Raw genomic sequence first — 20759 nt, 5'->3', positions numbered from 1 at the left:
TTCGGAACACGCCCCCGCTGCTCTCCCATTGGTCACAAGCTCCCATGCATTTTTCCTGATTGGGTAGTTCCCCCTAGTGGGCGGGGTCTTAAAGCTGCTGAGCGCGTGGACGCCACTTGTGGCCGTGCGACGGCGCACAAGTGAGCTAAACCGACGATTTTGTTGTGTTTTTGTCATTAGCTGGCAGCAGTCTGATGGGAGATTATTAAACGGATTATTTTTTAATAATTAAAATAAACATATGAATAAAATAATTTGAATCAACGGCTCGGGATTTTTTGAGGGGCCCAATTTAATGAGGTTATTACTATTCAACAAGTATGTGAATTAGTCATGGCGCAGTAACAAATAAAGCCAACATTTTGCCAATCTTCTTATTTTAGTCACATAGTGAAGCTTTCAAAAATGAGCAGCGTTGGGAAAATAAAATGGAGCTGCAGTAAAAGATTATGATGATGCACATTAATAACAACTAAAGGAGAAAACAGAAGCCCTGATAATAATAATGAATCTTGTTTCGAGTGGCTGACCATTTATATGCAGTCCACAACAAATCATTTGATAAAAGTAGTCATTTTGATCATGAATATTGTATTTTCATACTCCTATTAGACACTTTGCATGTGTCACTCAGATTGCTCTCGACCCTGACGTAATGACGTAAGCAAAAAGAAAAAGAAAAACCCATATTTTGAGTGGCATTGCGAATAACATTTTGTCTTTCTTTTTTTTTTGGTATATGATTCATGAATAATTATTCAAAAGAAATAAAAAAATCTTTGTATAGCATGGTAGGGGGAGGGCACACAATAATGATGTAAACACATTACATTTAAATAGCCTGCCTTAAATAAACAAACCAAAAAATTTAGATGGCCAAAAATGAATTATTATTATTATTATTATTTTTAACCCAAAACAGTTATTTAAGTTGGGAACGCTTTAAAATGTAAATCATATTTGTCTCAAGCAATTCTTTTGCTCTAAGTCAATTTGCTGAGTTAGTGTTTTGACTCAAAACATCAGTTCAATACAAGGTTCTGTAAACTCTTATTTCTGTTGTAAAATGCTAAAAAAAACCCAACTTCCACAAAAGATAAACGAAACATTTTTCCCTCAATTGCCCAACTCCAAATCTTATCGAAGTTTGTTGTCTTGACATTTTTCGTTCATCCAACTATTTTTTTCTCCCCCGTTTCTCTTTAGTGCGTCACTTAGACCTTTGTATAATCTGCTGCTTGAGAGCAGCATGCCTGTTAAAAGATGGACATATTTGATCAAACAAATTAATTTTGACTATTTGTTGATATAATATAGATTTTTTTAAACTTGATACCGACAAAAAAACCTTTCAGAAATTCGAAATATATTTGATAAACAGTACCACGTCAGTTTGCCAAACTTCATCAAAAGAGTGCACGCTGCCATTGTCCACTCGAAAATGTTAAAATGTTGAAAAAATATTTTTCAACATAATGCCATTTCCAGCTGTTTGAGTTTTCGTATCAAAAGGTTGCTACTATCCGCCCATTGAAACACATTTAGTGTCGCAATATTCACAGTTAAACTTAGTATTTTAACGACACTTTCAAAGACAAGCTGCCCCCCCCCCCTGCTTTTTGTGCCCTCCCCCTCACACCCCCAATGCAGCGCGCGGGCATGGAGAGCAGAGCAGTTTGGGCTTGGTCCAGATCTCCTGCACTATAGTTGGGCCTCCGTCAAACACATTTATGGGCGGATTAATTTCCACTGCGGGAATCAGATGAGAGCGCCGCTGCGCATGGACATTTTTAATTAGTTCGCTCGAGCTCAGATGGTGAGCTGCTGTGTGAGCATGGGCGGGGCTGGTTGCTGGGGGCTGGTAGGGGCGCGGGGCAGTGTAGGGGGTGGGGGGCGTTCTGTGACGAGGGCGCGGACGCATGATGGTGAGCTCATTACGCACATAATTAGCCCTGAAATTGATGCTGCATTGTGCCATAATTGGAGATTTCTCCTTCTGACGTTCTCTTCGGCGCGCATGCGCAGGAGCGCCCTCGTTTAATGACTTCCGATGGACTCGGAATTAGCCTCACAAGGCTTCACCTCTTGATTATTTTCTCATTTCTGACGCATTTACCAAAAAAAAAAAAAAAAAAAAAAGACAACACATTCGGAATTCGAAGAAGGTCCCCCAAATGGCAAGTGGACTACAGGTAGACACACGAGTGACATATTTTTCAAATATGTAGCCACTTAAAAAAACAAAAACAAAACACCCTTCAGTTGAATTCATTCAAAACACCAGTTGTCAAGTGCAGGCTAAAACAACAGGTGAAGCTATAACAACTAGCATTTATCTGCGCGCGCGTGTGTGTGTGTGTGTGTGTGCGTGTGTGTGTGTGTGTATATTTAAATATATATATATATATATATTCCTGTAAATCTTGATGTACCTTATATATGTATCGCATTATCTTTGAAGTTACAATACCCCCCCTAACCTAACCCTCACCACTGCATTCATATTTTTTTTCCCTCTCCCGACCCAGCGTTTTCCTTTCTGAAGTCTGATTGTAATTTCCCCATTGCGGGACAAATAAAGGATATCTTATTCTTATATCCCTGCTAATTTCTTCAGGTCACCTCGATAACTTCACTTTCAAAACTCCTCTCAGTGCAAACGCTGCGGTTCCTTTTCCAAAACAACTGGCTACTATTTAAACTCTATTTATTCATGAAGAACAACAATGCAGCCACAGGCTTAGAAAGAATTGGAACATTCTTGGAGGGTGCATGAGCTCTGATTGGAGATTCAGCCTCCCTTGATGTGCTGTTAGCGTCCCGCCACGGGGGAGCTCGCCTTGATACTTACCAACCTTATGCCCCTGTCCCCTTCCACCTACCCTCCCTGCACCCATCTCTCCGTTTTTGATTGTGTTTTTACAAATTGTGCTGCTCAGCGGGAGAAAAGGCTGGAGATTCTCCACAGCGTGCGAGAGAAGCTTTAGGTATTGCAGGGGGCGAGCGCACAAAGGTTATTTATGGAAGGAAAAGGTGGAGGAAGGATAGATGGGAGTCGTATTTCTGTCATGGTTGAGCTCTTGCATTGGCTAAAAGGACTTTTTATTTATAGGGGTCTGCTTTAGTTATGACTAATGAGGAACTTAAGGAGCACTCATCTCATATCATCTCCTTGTTTCATTTTCCTATTGCCGGTTTCATAATACAGCGACAGTACGAAAAAAAATATATATAACGTCGCAAAAAAATCCAACATGGTAGGGCAGCTTTACTCCAGTGGACAGCTTATCATGTTATCAGGTTACAGGGTGCACGAAAGGATTAACGTGGATCTTTACACCGCTGCTAAAATAGTTAACCGTGTGCAGTTTCGAACCTCGAAATTTGATGATGACACAAAATATTTGAAGGCTACTTGTAGTCCACGGGTAACAGAGTGTGCTTATACCACATGACAACGTATTCTTCTGCTGATGCACATACTTAGTTAGCTCACTCTGTGCTGTTGCTAAACTGGAAATGTCATAATTGCATGAATATTTTGGCGCAAATTCGGATTCACATTAAAACCACGGCGGTGCCGTGTGACGACGTACTCCTTATGGCTGACGCCAGTCCTGACCTGGGAAGGTCTTACAGTACATTGGGACCATTTACAGTAAACTCAACCACTCTAATCTATTCCAGGGTCAGACCGCAGCCATCTTTAAAAATTTATTAACCGCCTCCGCCATGTTTGAAGCAGCACTTTTGAACCCTCCAAGTTCATGCAGGCGTTAAAAAAAAAAAAAAAAAGAAAAAAAGGTTCAGTAATGAAGCAGTTTGGTGTCGTTGGAGTGTGATGCTTTCAATGCGTCTCAGCGCCTTTCTTCTTCCTGATGTCTTTTCCATATATATATATAGATATCTATATCTATATCTATATACAGTATATATATATATATGTATATATATATATATATATATATATATATATATATGTATATATATATATATATATATATATATATATATCTTTAATTGTAGCATGTGCATGCCCATTTTGAACAGGCCTACGTTTTTGTACATCTCCCACAAAATTCTTGACAGATCATTCTGCTCACGCGTGGCCTCATGCAAATTAATGCATCTGTTGACCTTTTTTTTTTTTTTTTTTGTGTCATGGAAATGTCGTGTGTTTTTGAACAGCGTCCTCGTGTTCTTGTGATTTATTAAATTTTAGACAGACACATGTAACCTCATTACGAGCAGGTTGCGATAATCTAATTGGATGTAACATGACATGTCATGGAGAATATGAAGTCTGTGTGGACTAGAGAGATGTTGCTGATGTGAGGGGGGGGGTGGGGGCTAGTGGAAGAACTCCACATTCCATTATAAATCAATCCGAGGGAAAAGGGAATGAGAGCAAAAGCACCATGTTGAGTTCCACTCGGTGCTCCAAGATTGGAACGGTTGGGAATATGTAAACAAGCGGCCTGCTCGACCAAGCTTCCACCGTAATCTACTGAACATCATTGTTGGCTCTTTTGTCTCTTATTTTCACCAAAAGGCTCATATGCCATTTCGAGCTCCCAGCGCAATGTACCACATGGTTTCCCTCCAGCCGTTTTATTTGAGAAGTCTTGTTTGGAAACGTCCTCTGATGTGTTCTTTTCCTCACATTAATAGTGACTCTCAGCTACCACTTGTGTGTGTGTGTGTGTGTGTGTGTGTGTGCGTGTGTTTGTGCGTGTGTGTGCGTGCGCCAGGCCCTCCAATGAGCCCATCTGCTGTGTGCTCGCGTTAATTAAGTACGCTGCCTTTTCCTACATACACCCTCCATTTGAAGTTGCCGAGAGTGCACGAGTCAGCCGAGCAAGTTCATCAAAATGCTAATTTGGCCCAAATTAAAGTTGTGATTAACATTATACAGTTTCCTTCCTGTGCGGACAAAAAAACGGAACCCCCCCCCGCCCCCCACCCGTCAGCTCTCTCCTTCTGTGGGCGCGGGCGTCGAGAAAAGAGGAGACACTTTCCGAGTGAAGGTTCTTGTGCTCATTGCTAAAATGTAACAAAAGCATTCCGTGTGAAGCTAGTAGCTAACTGTGTGTGAAGTAGGACTGAGCAAATTTGATAATGAATCTAATTGTAATTCCCCCCACCCCCTCAATATTGCGATTTAATATGCGATTATGCGCCTTCATTCGCAAAAAAACGGTTATTATTCAACACATGCGACATGCCGCTAAGCTAGCTAGCTAAGCCTTATACCTCGAAAATGAAAATGCTAGTTCTATGCAACATGCAGTTAGCTAGCTAGTTAAGTCTTACTGACACCTTGAAAATACTCGTCCGCTGCTGTGGCAGCTTTAGAGTGCCTCGTCAGCATTGAGTGTACGACATTCACAGAGAGTGGAAGCGTGGAAGTGGTTTTGAATTCTCAGTTAGCAGCTGATCAAGGCATTTCTTTTTGTTTTGTTTTTTTTCTCTCTCAATGTACGAGAGTGGCAGCATTGGCTTGATTTGGAAGGATTTTAAAGTCTAATATCGATATCTTGTAATGCCTTCACAAATCACTACATGTATTCTTGTAGTTTTCAATAGTGTCGAATTTGCTTTGGGAATCCAGTTTTAACCCTTTCACGCACCAATAATAATAACCCGTAACCTGATTACATGAACGGCTATCCACTGTAGTAACCGCTGTCCCTGAAAGGGTTTTAAAAAAATTATTTAATGACAAATATTACCCAAAATGTAACATTATTTTCTCCTCCATTAGGTCAAAAGAAAACACAACTATATTTCACACGTCTGCGCTGTCAACAGGCTGTGAAATGCTAACCACAAAATACATTTGTAATGCTGAAAGGCAGATTAGTATCATTCGTCTGGCCGACTGAGTATTAATCCAGGAGAGCCAATCATTGCGCCATATGTTCCGGCTCCGGCGAAAGGGGCACCATATGCACTTGTGTTAAAACAACAACAGCTTGACATTCCCGATGGGCAAATGACAGAGGACGACTTATTTGCGTCAACGCGCTCGCGGCACACGTATGAAATTCGCGCGGTAATGAATACCCCTGACGTTCATCGCTCGGTATTAAGCAGTGGTTATCGAGGCATTAAATATGTCTACACAGGACTCAGGCAAAGGCTGCCAGGCTCACCGTTCTCCTCTGAGAGGGGCTCTGTTTGCATACAGACAGCTTGGGCGACGAGGTGGGAGGGCGGCGCTGGGGATTGGGAAACGTGCGCCGAATGGAGCCCGGGAGTCGTAACTGGGTGCCCGCCACTTTGGCGTTAGTGCCATTATGGGATGTCGCTGTGGGAGAAGCGCGGCTCTTCAGCGGGATTACGAGAGATTCGTGCAGAAATTGAGCAGAATTGGAAATGCGGCCCAAGGCTGGTGTTAGCGATGTGTGTGCACAAGGCCGAGGGCGCAGTGACACACCGTTAAGCCTTGTTTCCATTAAGATGCTGTTCGGTCCACTTCACCATTTTCTGTGTTTCTGTGAGAGTGGGGGGAAAAACGGTGAAGAAATGTCAGAATAAATCTGCTTGGTCCAAATTTATTGTTTACCCGATCAAATCATCCTTCCCGATTGAAATGAATGAAAATGGAACTATGATAAACAAGGAATCCAGTCAGCTGTGCTCACTCCCGCAGTGGCGCAAACACCCATTTCTAAATGTGCCCATCTACAAAAATACCAAAAGAAAAAAACCTCCACCCAAAATAGGGCCCTTATTTTTTATTTTTTCCATTCACTCGTCTATGGTGTTTCCCATAATACGTGAGCATTAAATTCTCTTTGTTTTATGTTTAGATTGACAGCAAACTTAAATGAACTGTTTTTTTCCCCTTGCTCTTTGTTGAGTTGAGTTGAGTTCGCTGCCACCCTGTCATGGTTGTGTTTAACTTTGTGGTAATTTTTTAGAACTTGCATCAAAAGTACGGACCCACCAAAATGACTTTGAAACAGCCGCATATTATTCAAAATATCAGATTTAATTGTAGTGTATCAACATTGTACCATATTCTTTTTTTATCTTTTTTTTGTTGCACTCCAAGTACCAACCAAAAAGGTACAATGTGGAATGGCTGACAGGCAGTTGTCACTTGTGCGTAACAACACAAAAGCAATTAATTCAACACTTGTCTTCTTTGTGTAACAAGCAGTCAGACCCCAAGAAGGAAAAACAAAATGCTGGACTTCTTCCATTGTTGTTCCATGTTTACACTGGCACATTCTCCTCTTTGTGGAGCTCATTAGCGGCTGACTGTTGCGCTCCGACGCTGTCGCGCCATTTACATAGCGCCATTGTCCAATGAATAGCGGTGCCTGGGAAATCAAATGATTTGACAGGATATTTTCAAAATCAATTTTATGCCCAAATCGGATTTATTGTTATTATGTTTTGACCGTATTCATTCATGTTTGCATTTCAAGTAACTGATCCAAGATGGCCGCGTTGGCATTCACCGAGCACGTAAATAACGCCACAGGTGTCATCAACAGCCAGTGACAACGGGGTAAACAATCACAAATAAATCGTTCAAATATGAAACATGACAGAACATTCGGTTGGTGGGGGCTTACTCTTTAGTTTCAAATGAAATTAACCCTTTCATGCACCAATAATGATAACCTGTAACCTGATAACATGATAAGCTGCAGTGACCGCTGTCCATGAAAGGTTCACGAACACGCGTCGATCAATCTCTACTTTATTCAGATTTAACAAAAACAAAAAAATAGTTGTCCATCGATACCCGAGTCAAACACTTTTTACATTTTTTGGGTTGACAGTTTTTCCCGCCGCGGGCCGATTTGAGCGAGCGCCTCATCGAGCAGCACGCAGCGTGATGACAAATGCAAAACAGCAGCGGGCGAGCAGCTCGGGCGGGCTACACTGTGCCTTGCGCGCGCGTTTGCATGCAACAAACGTGGTGGTTTGCCGCGCGCTCACAAAACCTCGCTTGCAAACCAAATCAAACATTTGACTCCCATTGAAATGACGCAAATCCACAAAAAGTCAATGAATGACTACTAAATACATGAACAAGTAGTGCAATGCACTGTATGCTTTCTTTCCCAAAAGAAGACGGCTTGTGGTTGATACGGGTCTTCTAATGGGGTTTGTGGGGCTCTGTGTGACGAGCGCCCCCCCACTCTCCACACTCCCCCCTCTGGGGGACGTCCATTAAACAAACATGATGGGTGCGACCTTGGTCCGGGTGAACATTAACACCCACCCACTGGCCGTGAGGGTCAGCCAGGGGTCAGCGGCCCCTGTTGGAGGGATGGATAGGGGTTAGTGGCCTACAAAATCACCGGACCAGACAGGACACATCTCATTTGTGTTAGCGACAGCGTAATTGTTGAAAGTTGAGTGCGGCATATTACGGCGATCAATTATGGGCAAAACATTGCGTATGGCGCAGCACATGTAGACAGACGGGGTAACAACACAACACAGATATTCTTTATCCTCTATGAAAAATGACTAGTGGTCATGCAGCAGTAGAAGGTGCTGCACAATCGGCAAGGATTTGATCATGATGCACAAAATTGTTTCTTACCTTCTATTAAGACGTGATTGAAACAAATTAATTCATTCAAATGACATAGAATGCTTTTTGTCTTAGTGACAAACAGAAAAAAAAGACTGGAACGGATTAATTGCATTCCCCTTCATCTCAATTGGTAAAATGCTTTGCCATATTAGTGTCTGAAGTTGCGAGTGTGGTCATGGAATAAATTCAACTCGTAGCTTTTCGGAAAAATTATTCAAACTCTATAGTACAGTTTCACGCTGATAGATTTGGATCAACGTTTGCCGTTGAAACTTTTGGAGTTGGAAAATTGCATTGTTCGACATTAGAATGTCCATTCATATTCGCCTAATTGTTCAGCCCTAGTACAGTTGACTTTAGATTGTAGCCAACAAAGGCTATTGTGTCAGGGTTGACCAACAGCAGATAAAAGTGACGCCAAAGTCAAATACGGGCCTCATTCTTCACAGGCCCGTGCACTGCATGTGAACTATGCCCACTGTAATAGAAGACATCCATATTAAGAAATAGACACCAATGCCAATTCTCCACAGCCACTGAAGCGCATGACTTTTAACACCGGGCCGTGTTTTGCACCCATATACTACGGCGACCGTTCAATCAAATCAACCAATTACATTTTATCTTTCACTTGTTGTTATTCTGCTAAGAGGAAATGAGCTGAAAGATTTATTGGTCCATTTGGCCTATTCCTTATGTGCTTATAACCCCCCCCCCCCCCCCCCCCCCCACGCCACCATAACCCCCACCACCTTCACCACACTGCTACAATTAGGGCGGCATAGATCACATTCTCGCATCAGCGGTGAGCGGACAACACCATAAGGCTCGGCCGCGTCTCATTCGCTCCGGGAACGGCCCGGAAGATGCTTCCTGGGATGGATTTATATGTGGCCCTCTCTGCCTTGTGGTGATTGAATGTCTGTGTGCATGTGTCGAGACGACTCGGTGTGAAGGTGTCAGGGGACTCATAAGGCAGCTTTGAATTAGGCATGAGTTTGGCCAGCGGTGTGTGTTTGTGTGTGTGTGTGTGTGTGTAACAGGCAGTGCTTTATGGTGTAAAAGGAGACATATGTGGTCTCTTTGGGATTAAAAGAAATGATTGGGATAAATGCTAATAATTGTTCCAAGTCCTACGCTTATTGTTAAGGTGCGGTTTCCTTTCTATAAAATCAAAGCATATGGTGCATATTGAAACGTGTTTTGTTTTTGTTTGGGATTTTTTTTCTTTCGCTCAATTCAGTGGTTATTAGCCCAGTTCCGCCGTGTGAAATCAAATCTGTGAATGGTTCACCCAATCTTCTTCATGGTGCTTCACTGTCGTCTTTAAACACCCCACACGCTGTAAAACATGAGACGCAGAGTTGTGTGAGAACGAAAAAGGAGGTCCTTTTAATGTAATATTGATTTACAAACCCCACGTTAAAACTCCACCCGGTCACGGGTCGTTACGTTGAGCCCGTAAAGGATCGCACAGGCTTCTCAACCAGCCGGTTCAAGACCTACAGGGACTGGTTTTGGGTGTCCTCGTGTCTAGACAGTAGCACCAACTTAAACAATACGGGTGGTGCAAAGACATAGAATACAATGACTTTCACTTGACGTTTTCAGGATACAGTTCAAGTTGAATCTTGCTGTCAAACTAAACATCAAACTAGAAAAAAATACATTAGCATTGAGTCTGCACACATTTAGAGATTCTCAATAACCGTACTCGCAATCATATGCATTCTTTAGCCTCTGTGAGGCACTGAGACCGCCAGACTGTACGAACGTCCATGTAAAGCTGATCTATCTGTCTTGTCCTGCCCCATGGTGGCCATTCAGCCGAAGCAAAATGTGACAAATTCTATTTATTTCTTTTGATTCCTATTTAATTTTGTCATTACTGTATGTTTTTATTCATTAAAATATTGTGTTATTTCTTGAAAAAAAATTCTGAGAGGCTGGAACGGATTCACACAATTTCCATTCATTTCAATGGGGAAAGATGATTTGAGATTGGGGTGTGGCCATGGAATGAATTGAATTTGTTCCTCAAGGCAGCAATATATTTTTAAAAAAAGTGTTATTATGTGCAATTATGTGGCGCAACATGGTCAATTTGAGCAATTAATTCTACTCGCATCACATCAAGACAACAATCTTCTTGCTGTTGTTTTGTGCTTTTATTGGTTGCCATCCAAACCTCCTTACACGCTGATTAGTAGAATTAGAATCAGGCGAGAAAAGGCCGTGTTTAGACAACAGGGAACACTTTACTAATTTATGTGTTGGGCTCAATGTTTCTCCTCAATGCCTTGTGGCCAAAACTAGCATTTTCCAGATATTTCCTTTTGGGGGAAAACAAGGGTCAACTTGTTGCCTTTGTATTTCGTTTAATATCACTGAAAAAAAGTAAATGAGTGGCTGTCCAATACAGGTCACGCTCTGCAATATGTCAGTTATTCCATACTTCAAAGTTATTCGATTAGTTAATATAATTACACATTTTCAATAGCTAGCTAGCTAGCTGGCTAGATAGCTAGATGGATGGATAGATAGACAGACACACGCATTTGTGAAAACCTGAAATTGCATTCCCTTCACTTGATTCTAACCCTTTTAAACTTTTTAAGGCCCACTAAAGTGGTCACACATGCTAAGGCATGCAAGGTGCTGCCCCAAGTATGGCTTCTATTTCCCTGATATCCCACGACGCGGCTAAACGCTTCCACGTGAGATTACGACGAGAGGGAGGCTGCGTCCCACGTCGTCGACAACTGCTTCAGTTATGGGCTTTCTATCCAAATACGTCGTGATTTGAGATTCATTTATAGGCCGGTGGCCCAGGATAGACAGTGCTGACAACAATAACAGCCGAGTCCCCCATGTGTCATGCAAATCTGCAATACTCTGTTCTCCGCGTGCTGTTTTTTTTTTTTTTCCGGCGGGACAATTGCATTTACATTTCATGAGCTCGCTCACCTTTTTGCCGAGGCCTTTCGCGTTGACTTGTCACCGGCCTGATTTAGTGGATAGGTCATTTCCATGCAGCCCAGCGGGCTCGCATACTGTCCCTGCTTTGCAGATGAATATTTACATGGCAGTTAACAGGTGGCGAGTAGTTTAATGGCGGTAATAGCTTCATGGCACGTGGAGCATGAGCGGAAGGGTTTTGCCCGGGGTTGTCCCACTCTTGCGGTGATGCATCCCTTGGGAGCGAGCGTGTGTGTGTGTGTGTGTGTGTGTGTGTGCGCGCGCCATATTTGACCGTATTTTTCAGTCATGGTATTGTGCAGTGGACCGTATGACATTTTCTTTCTTACTTTTTCTCCAGGTCTTAATTGACGTTATTTTGTATTCATTTATGGATAGTATGCAAATAATAATAATGATAATTAATAATATCAAGACACGCAAAGCTTTATTTTATATTTTCACCGTGGCTAAAAACGAAGTTTTATCGTCCATATCCGACAGCCATGCAAATGTTCAAGCGCTGGAATGTTCCTCAAACTGGAACAGATGGATTTTTGCAAAGCCCCTCCCCTCCGCTCCCCTCTGACTCTGGCACATGACATCACCACATATGGCTGCCGTGATTGATCTGTCATTATAGAGGAGGGATTGCTGGCTGAGTGGTGAGACTGGGCAAGGCTTTGAGCAACAAGGCGTCATGTTTTCCACGGCAAAAATACATGAAGCCGTATGCGGAATTGCATCCGCGGTTGTTTGGATGCGTGTCGATTTGCCCGGTGTAACAGTGGAGCGTTTAAGGTTTGCGAGCTTTGTCAATATTTTTTTTTTTTCGTACGCTCACCTCAAGCTCCTTAAGAGGATCTACTTTCATTTAATCCAACAGCAAAAAACTCATTAGCTATGCAAATCATGGCAGACGGTCAACATAGGGACAAAATCTAACATTTTGGCGACTTCAACTTTTGGCGAAATTGACTGCACAGACCTCATGTTTAGGCGATTAATAATTAAATGAATTTAAAAAAATAAATAAATACAAACCTACTCGAAAGACGAATTGAAACTAAAAGTGAAAATGAAATGAAAAGTACCAGTAACTATAATGAAAAATCCCAAACAATGATCACCCTGGTGCATCCAAAAATGAACCAAATAATAAAATATGAAATCCAAAATCCTCTTGAAGCGTCCATCAATATTTTTCATTTATACTAACCAACTAATTCTGTTGTATGATGCACAGCACCAATTCACAATTATTGCCATTTGGTCGCAAAAAACAAACCAACCGCCGCCCCAAAAAAAGCCATCATTCTCTATCATTGCTTTAGTCTGTGTTTGAACAGTCAGACGGTGCGACCGTGCAACCCTGAGCCATAACCGATGCAAATTCTGAATCCTTGCAAGCGAGTAAAGCCAGCCAAAGGGATGGAGGATGTCTCCGAGCAAAGCAATATGATGGATATTCCGTTCTGCAGCCCAGATTGGAAGCGGGGACGCTTGTGTTCTCCTGCTGTGTGTCTGGCAGCTCGCTATGGAGCCTGTCATTGCGAGCAGCGGGGTGTCCAGCCATTACATGGCATTCAGCAGCATGGGAGCTGAATAAATCACTGGAACACACACACACACACACACACACACAGACACACACATACACGGTCCAGCTCGCTATTTGTTTGACAAAGCCCAGACCTGGCCTCTTGTTACACTTGCAAGTCTGGAGACAGCTGACGTTACACACTTAATTGAGTTCACACTCTTGTGTCACGACAAGACTTTTGACAGCCACAAACTAGACTTTAAGTACCTCGAGATGTAAAAGACTTTGAGCAAACCCTCCCGCACCCCCCCTACCAAAAACTGCAAAGTAATTGATGTCTTCACTGAAAAATAATTGCCACTATTGATTAATAATCGTAAAGCCATACATATAGACCACAAACTATGATCCTTGAAGACTTTCACATCACATAACCCTTTGACCATAAGTATCAATTCGTCGATCAAACTTATTTTTATTTATTATTATTATTATTATTATTTATTATTTTACTTTTATTTTTATTTTATATCGCACTTTTCATGCAAAAAAACTCCTACAATGCTGAACATGAGTTAAAAAGAACATACGTATGCAGGTATAGTGTTCGTATTTTAGTCAAATGTTTGTGTGTCTGGGCCTGAGGACCACTGATAAAAGCGACTTGTCCTGCTCAAGCTGGAGAAAGTCATCCAGCGTCATCAGAAGACGCAGATGTACAACTGCATGTCGTCAGCGTAGCGATGAAAATTCACTCCATGACTCCTAAAGACACCACCAAAAGGGGACATATATGAATTAAACAACAAGGGATCTAAAATTTAACCTTGAGGCACACCACATGTCACTCCATAGACTTTTGGGAAGCTTGTATCTTAACTTTCCAGAAAACGTATGGTTTGCCATGACAAAAATGAGAAAATAGAGAATAAGAGATGTTACTATACCACTCAAATGAACTCTCTGTTGCATAAACTACCAGTACATAAAGCATATATCAACGCTGCATAAATAACAATAATCCTCAGTTTTATTTTTAGATATACAAGAATAATAACGAGGATGCATCCACCTTGTAGCCGTCAGACAGAGCCAATATGGTAAATAGTTGATGACTGATAAACACGGCAAGGTAATGTGAATGGTGTATAATTTGTCATGAAGTGCAAAGCAACACATTATGGTTCAGCTCACAAACTGCGTGGTTGACAAAGTTGAGTCTGGTGAGAAGTCTACTTTCGAAGCAAGTTATGGGTTAGTGTGGTTCTGGGATTTGAGCTTGCAGAGTTTATCCATCATTTTTACGCTGAATGCCAATTAAGAATGTAAAAAGATTATTTAAAACATTATGGGCAAAAGCTTGAAAAGAGCATTTTTTGGGGGGGGGTTCTTTTTTTAAAATGTTCAAAGGATGCAGACATGTCAGTGTGGCCTCATTGTTTCCAGGAATGCCAAAGGGAAACAGCAAAACGTGCAATTGCACCGAAGAAATAATAGACTGCGCTCAGGGTTTGGATTGAGACATGACTGCAATGATGAAGACGTAGTGTGTATTTATATGAGACACCCACAGAAGCCTCCGTAATCAATCTCTGTGTGCAGACGCAGTCAAAAGGCAGCGTGTGAGATAGGAGTCAACCATCTTTAGAACCTTCACTTATCCATGTACGGATTTAATGTGGCATGCAAGGGGTTGACAAAAATCACATGGAAAAATGTATGCGCATTGGTGGTGATGTCATCCGGCGACGTTCCTTGCTGACCAGTTGCAACCACTGATGCTGATGTTATTACCCGACATTGGTTTGAACTCAGAAAGGCGCTTAATGGTCTGCATGCCCCCCAAAAAAGAAAAAAAAAAGCTCATCAGTTCATCAGTACGGCACTAATGTGAGCCATTCTTTGCAGAGGATGAAGAATCTATGACCGGGTACTCTTATGTTTCTGTTATCGCGTGTATGTACACGTTGCTGCACTGTTTGTGTCCAGTACGTTGCTTGAGTTGTAACACGGCATTAGCATGAGGCTAATGGACTGGAAAGCGAAGCTTTGTGTGGGTCTTTTGAATAAACGGGGTGTGATTCTCCTGTATTTAGTTTGACAGAATTGTTCACTCGGTGTGAGCAACACAGTAAGCCGAAATGAAATTTATGGGCCGTATTGAGAGGACTTCTCCACTTGTTCTGCGAGTGTGAGGGTGCGAATTGTGAACGAGGTCTTAGGGGCAGATTACAGCATGGACATAATGTATGAGAATGTAAGGAACAAGTGGTCGTTTCAAATGAGCAGTCATGAACAGGTTTCGTCTGAGTGAGCTCTCAGGGGCAGTTTACCAAGCAGAGGGTGACTCGCACAGAATTTCACTTTTCCGTCTGTAACGAGGAGACAAACAAGAGTGTTCAGGTGCTAATGAGAATTTCTATTTGCATGAATGACAAGTGGGACGCGGGACATGTTTTCTGGTTTTTAACCCTTTCAGGGACAGCTGTTGCTACCGTGGACAGCCTATCGTGCTATCTGTTGACAGGTTATCGTTATTGGTGCACGAAAGAGTTAAACGATCACATTTGATTTGACTTCATCAAGACACACTTTTATTCACCGCGCGTTCTCCAGGCTGTCCACGTTCCAGATGGAGCTCCGCCCGGCAAGTAAGGTGTTCGCTACAAAACCCAGCTGTGTCAATTGTTAATTCTGAATCAGTAAACAACAAAAAAAAAAAAAAAAGCGGAGTCGTCCACCGAGGCAAATATGATAATTGTTTGCGGATTATGGAGATCTGTCTGGTAACTCGGCAGAGGCTGTGAGTAAACGGGAAGAAAGCTCAGCTCAAACAAATGGACTCAGTCCGCCAATGGCGCCGTAAGCCCGATGGCACACACGACTCCGTGATCCGCGGGAGGTTGGATACCCAGCCGCTGGGCCCCCCAAAAGGCCTCTGCAGAAAAGGTCGTTGAAATCATTTAGACAAACATGATCGTATGGACGTGAAAAAAAAAATGTCAAAGTCATACAAGTGCACATGAAGATTGCAGTTGGAGTTGATATGCATTCGAGAATGATGCATTTACGTCATTGGATTTTAAGATAAGATAAGAAAAGTTCTATTTGTCTCACAATGGAAGAATTCCTGATTTACAGCAGCAAAATTATGAAAGGAAGAAGTCCCGCGCAGAAACAATTACCGTAGCATCTTGACATAGAGGGATCTAAACTTTTCAAAATAAAAGACGTTTCAGTCTCTGATAATAAATACACTACACTGTCGTTTATTTTATTTTATTTTAACTCATTCACTCCCAAAGACGTTTTTAAACGTCTTTTCAGACTTGGTGCAGAATTGGCTGGTACTGAATGAGTTCATTTTTGTACTTTCAACTGTGTTTCAGGAATGGAGGAGTCCTTCCATTGTATGCTGCAAATGCTGACTGATAATGTCGTTTTAATGGGCTAATAAATCGCCCCCACCAGTTAACAGCGTCGAGTGGGCGGGGCTGGCGTGTACAGCTTGAATGACTATTAAACCGAGTGAACTAAATCACCGCGTTCTCACAGCCCGAAGCTCCGTTTGCGAGCGCATCGAACGTCGGCGCTACTTAGCATGCGCCGTCGCTAGCACAAAACAAATCCAGGGGCGAGGTTTGGATTAGCGCGTGAATGGCTGCAAAAAAAAAAAGAAGCAAATTTTCCAGTGTGACACGACATCCTTCTGTAGTCTGCGCTGACCTGAAGTCGTTTGGGCAAATTGCTTCTCTGTTGCTTTTCATTACACTGAATGCGGTCGGTGCGATAATCTGATCTCGAGAGAAGCTGCGGATCAAAGCCTGCCAACATGGCGCCCCCTCCAGTTCCCCCGATGACCGTGGGGAGTGGGAGGGGGGGGGGGGACAAAATACCCCCTCTTCCCAAAGGGTGTGTGAACTGGATAATGGGGAAAGGAGATTTTAACGTGCCCGGCAACGTCAGTAAATGTGGCGGCCGCTCTTGTCATTGATACGCGCCCCGTTGCGTTGTGTTGTGTAGAGTGAGTCAGTGGTCTTCAAGGATGGGTGGTCCGTTTGGACGCGCGTTGTCGGGTTGTGTGAGCCGCCTTTGTGTCACGGGAGAGGAGCCTTTGTTCTCTTAACCAGGGAGGCGGGACCGACAGATTAAGCTTTTAGAAGTGCAGCCGACCACCATGAGGGCACGCCACCGGGGAGACAAGCGTACTAGCGTGTTTACGTCTTTCCCTCCCGCACGCCGTCGTTATAGTTTGCGGAAAATACGAGCCGTCGCCAAAATCGGTCGCGGATAGATTTTGAAGAGAGGACGAAGGGGTGGAAGGAAGAAAAAAAAATAGAAAAAAAGTCAAAGTGGGTATTTGTAGCAATTTGCATGAGAATTAGCATGAGCGAGTGAGAATGTGATGCAGGTCAGCGGGTCAATAGTTCTTATCCATCTGTCCTTCTGATGGCATGCCTCACAGGTCAGTTTGATTTCGCTCTGAGCGAGCTTAATCTTACCCCAGTGCTCAGCGAGCCTCTTCAGCATACTTAGATCAGCTCCTTCAAGACTCTCCGCCACACACACACACGCACACACACACACACACACGCGTGTGTGCCAAAATAAGCCTGACACACAAACCTGGGCAGATGCCAGGATTGCAAATCAATGGTCGGTTGCTATGTTGTATTCGTTTTAACACATTTTCAATCGCAGCGCTAGGGCCAAACTGAAAAGGAAATAAAGAAATAAATAAATAAATTTAATAAAGAGATTTAAGAAGACTTTAGGTTTGACTCAAATGGAATACGTAACCCTTTCATGCACAAATCATGAGAACCTGTAACCTGATAAGCTGTCCACTGTAGTAACCGTTGTCCCTGAAAGGGTTAAATCTGAATTTTATGAGTCCAGGGTTGCAGTAAGATTTGTTTTGAATTTTCAGTACACACACACACACACACACACACACACACACACACACACACACACACACACACACACACACACATATATATGTAGCTACTATCCCGCTTGACATATTTACAGCTTTGCTGGTGCAATATCTCGTTGCCCTCTACGGTCTTAATGCAAATATGAGTCATTGTGTTTACCGTATTTCCATTAACAAAAAACAAAAGGGGACTCTACTGCAGAGGCTTTGCCCAAATTTCCCGGCAGGTCCACTTGGACATTTGCAGAATGGAACGATATCTTGCTTTAGACGTCTTTACCACAAAGAACCCTCCAGAGTAGACGTGGCATCTGTAAATAAGAATAAAAAAACCTTTATTCGTCTCACAATGGAGTAATTCCCAATTTTACAGCAGCAAAGTGATGAAAGGAAGAAAGTAGAAGAACAAAAAGTATAGGAGCTGCTGGAAAGGCAACGACTCTCGCGGCGCCATCTTGAAGTCAAGCTGACAGTTATGATCGAATTTAAGGAGAACAAAAGTAATGAAGCAAATATTGTTGGATCATGTCAACGACATGATCCAGAAACAATTTTGAGGGGGGGGGGGGGAACCTGCTAAGATGAGAGAAAGTTTAACCCTTTTCAGGGACAGCAGTGACTACAGTGGACATCTTATCATGTTATCGGGTTACAGGGTGTGTGAAAGGGTTAATAAAAAAAAATCTGGCTGCACTGCCCATTTTCTCTTCATCCGAGAGTTCCGACAAAACGCTTCTTCCAACTTCTTGCTCTCCCCCGATTGTAATTCTTCAAATGTTCCGTCGGTGTGTGAAGCCGCGATCCCCCCTCCCAAGCGTCGGCCTGCGCGCCGCATTTTGTTTGTGAAGCGGGTTACGACATGTGCTACGGATTAGCTTTAAATACTGTTTGACCCGTGTCTGCGCAGAGCCAAGCTTTGGGAATTGGACAAGCGCACCATCTGGGAGGTGTAGTCCTCCATCCATCCTCTATCTCATGAAAGAGGCACCTTCCTCCTCCTCCTCCTCCTTCTCAACTCTGGTTCCCTCTCTGCCCTTCATCAGTCTTCTTGTCTTCTGAGCGTTTCTTGCGTCCGTCTGAACAAACAAACCCATTCGGCGTTCGGTAGCGAGACAGACGGCGCGATTGCGGTATTGTTTGTTTTTCCCGCTTCTGGTGTGGGAGACAGTTTTCTTACAGAGGAGGAACTACAAAACAAATATTTACCCCCCCCCCCCCCCCCCACCCGTGCTTCCAGCACCTGGAGCCTTCCCGTTTACCCGAGTATAGACCCTCCTTTGGTTCAGAGGAGAAAGATTGATGAAGGGTTTTATGCCTCGAAAATGGCTGGTTGGTCGTTTTTAGCCCCCCGTTTACCAACAGTAATTCTATTCGACTAGCCATATGCATTTTTTTTTCCCTCCCGCACAATTTAAAATTGTGACATTTCTTGTGAGGATGAAGCTCGGATCGATTGACCAGTCAAGCTGTTTTTAACTTGTGGCAGCACAAAAACAGTGAGCACGTAGGAAGACAAGAAAACTATTTTCACTCGTGGAGGCAGCACTTCCGAAACGACACTGTGGGTATGTGGCGGATGGACGTGCATCCACCCACCGCTGCATCCACGACTTGATCGAGTAGTCAAGTGCCGCTGATTAGGAACAACGAAACTTAATGCAGCTATGTTGACAGAGCCTTGCGAAAGTATTAACCCCCCTTTGAACTTTTTGGCCTTTTGAACATTTCGGGCTTCAAGCATAAAGATATAAAATTTGATTTTTTTTTGTGTCAAGAATCAACACCAAGTGGGACACAAGCATGAAGTTTGACAAAATTCATATGAATTTTTTTTTTACTAATTAAAAAAAAAAAGAACTGATCCGTCGGGTTTGCAAAATTATACACCCCCCCTTTATTCCCAGTGCAGCCACCTGACTCCAGAAGTTCCCTGATAATTTACGAACGATCCAACGTTGACCGAAATGCCTGATGAGGATAAATAGAGCCCACCTGTGTGTAATCTAGTCTCAGTTTAAATGCACCTGCTCTGTGATGGTCTCAGCGGTCTATCAGAAGAATGGGGGGCAAACAGCATCACGAAGACCAACACACCTGGCAATCCTGGGATAAAGTAACTTTGACACGATCCCGCCCGTGGGCTGTTGTGGGCGTTTCTACGTGAAACTCATCATGTTTTAGATGGTGTCGTCTGGCGCTTGAAAGTGGCCCTGGATCTTGTGAAACTCAATGTGGAGATTTCACTGAGTAAATTTGTCCAGTTGTAATCCAGTCCCTCAGCACAGACTAAAATTGGGGCTGAACGGAAGCAATACCAACATGAAGTTCTGTAAATCACAGCGATGGTGTCGCTGGACTCCCCTAAAACATGATTTTCACCCTGCGTGAGACGCCGGGCGTCTCCCTGCCGTCCTGACGCGATCGAGTCCAAATCAACAGCTCTGCCCATCCCTCCAATGCCGTCATTAAGCCCACTCTTTATTCGAATTGAAAGCAGTCTGGCGTAAATATGCACATGTTTGACTGTCGGGTCAGGTCGAAAGCAGAGACGGCAGTGGATGCACGCCGCCGCACATCGCAGATGAACAATAAAACGGCGTGTGAGGGCACTCGCAGGAAGTGGAGGATTTCACTTGCGTGCAGGCGGGCAGACACGCGTGCGTTGATATCCTGCCGGAAGGGAAATAGATGTGCGCTTTGCCGACCTCCAATGAGGAAGGGACTATCCTTCGGGTTTTGAATTCTTAATCCCG

The sequence above is a fragment of the Hippocampus guttulatus genome, chromosome 23 (assembly GCF_054856545.1).
Source record: "Hippocampus guttulatus isolate MCC_2025c chromosome 23, RoL_Hgut_1.0, whole genome shotgun sequence".
NCBI lineage: Eukaryota > Metazoa > Chordata > Actinopteri > Syngnathiformes > Syngnathidae > Hippocampus > Hippocampus guttulatus.
This window is presented reverse-complemented; position numbering follows the sequence as displayed.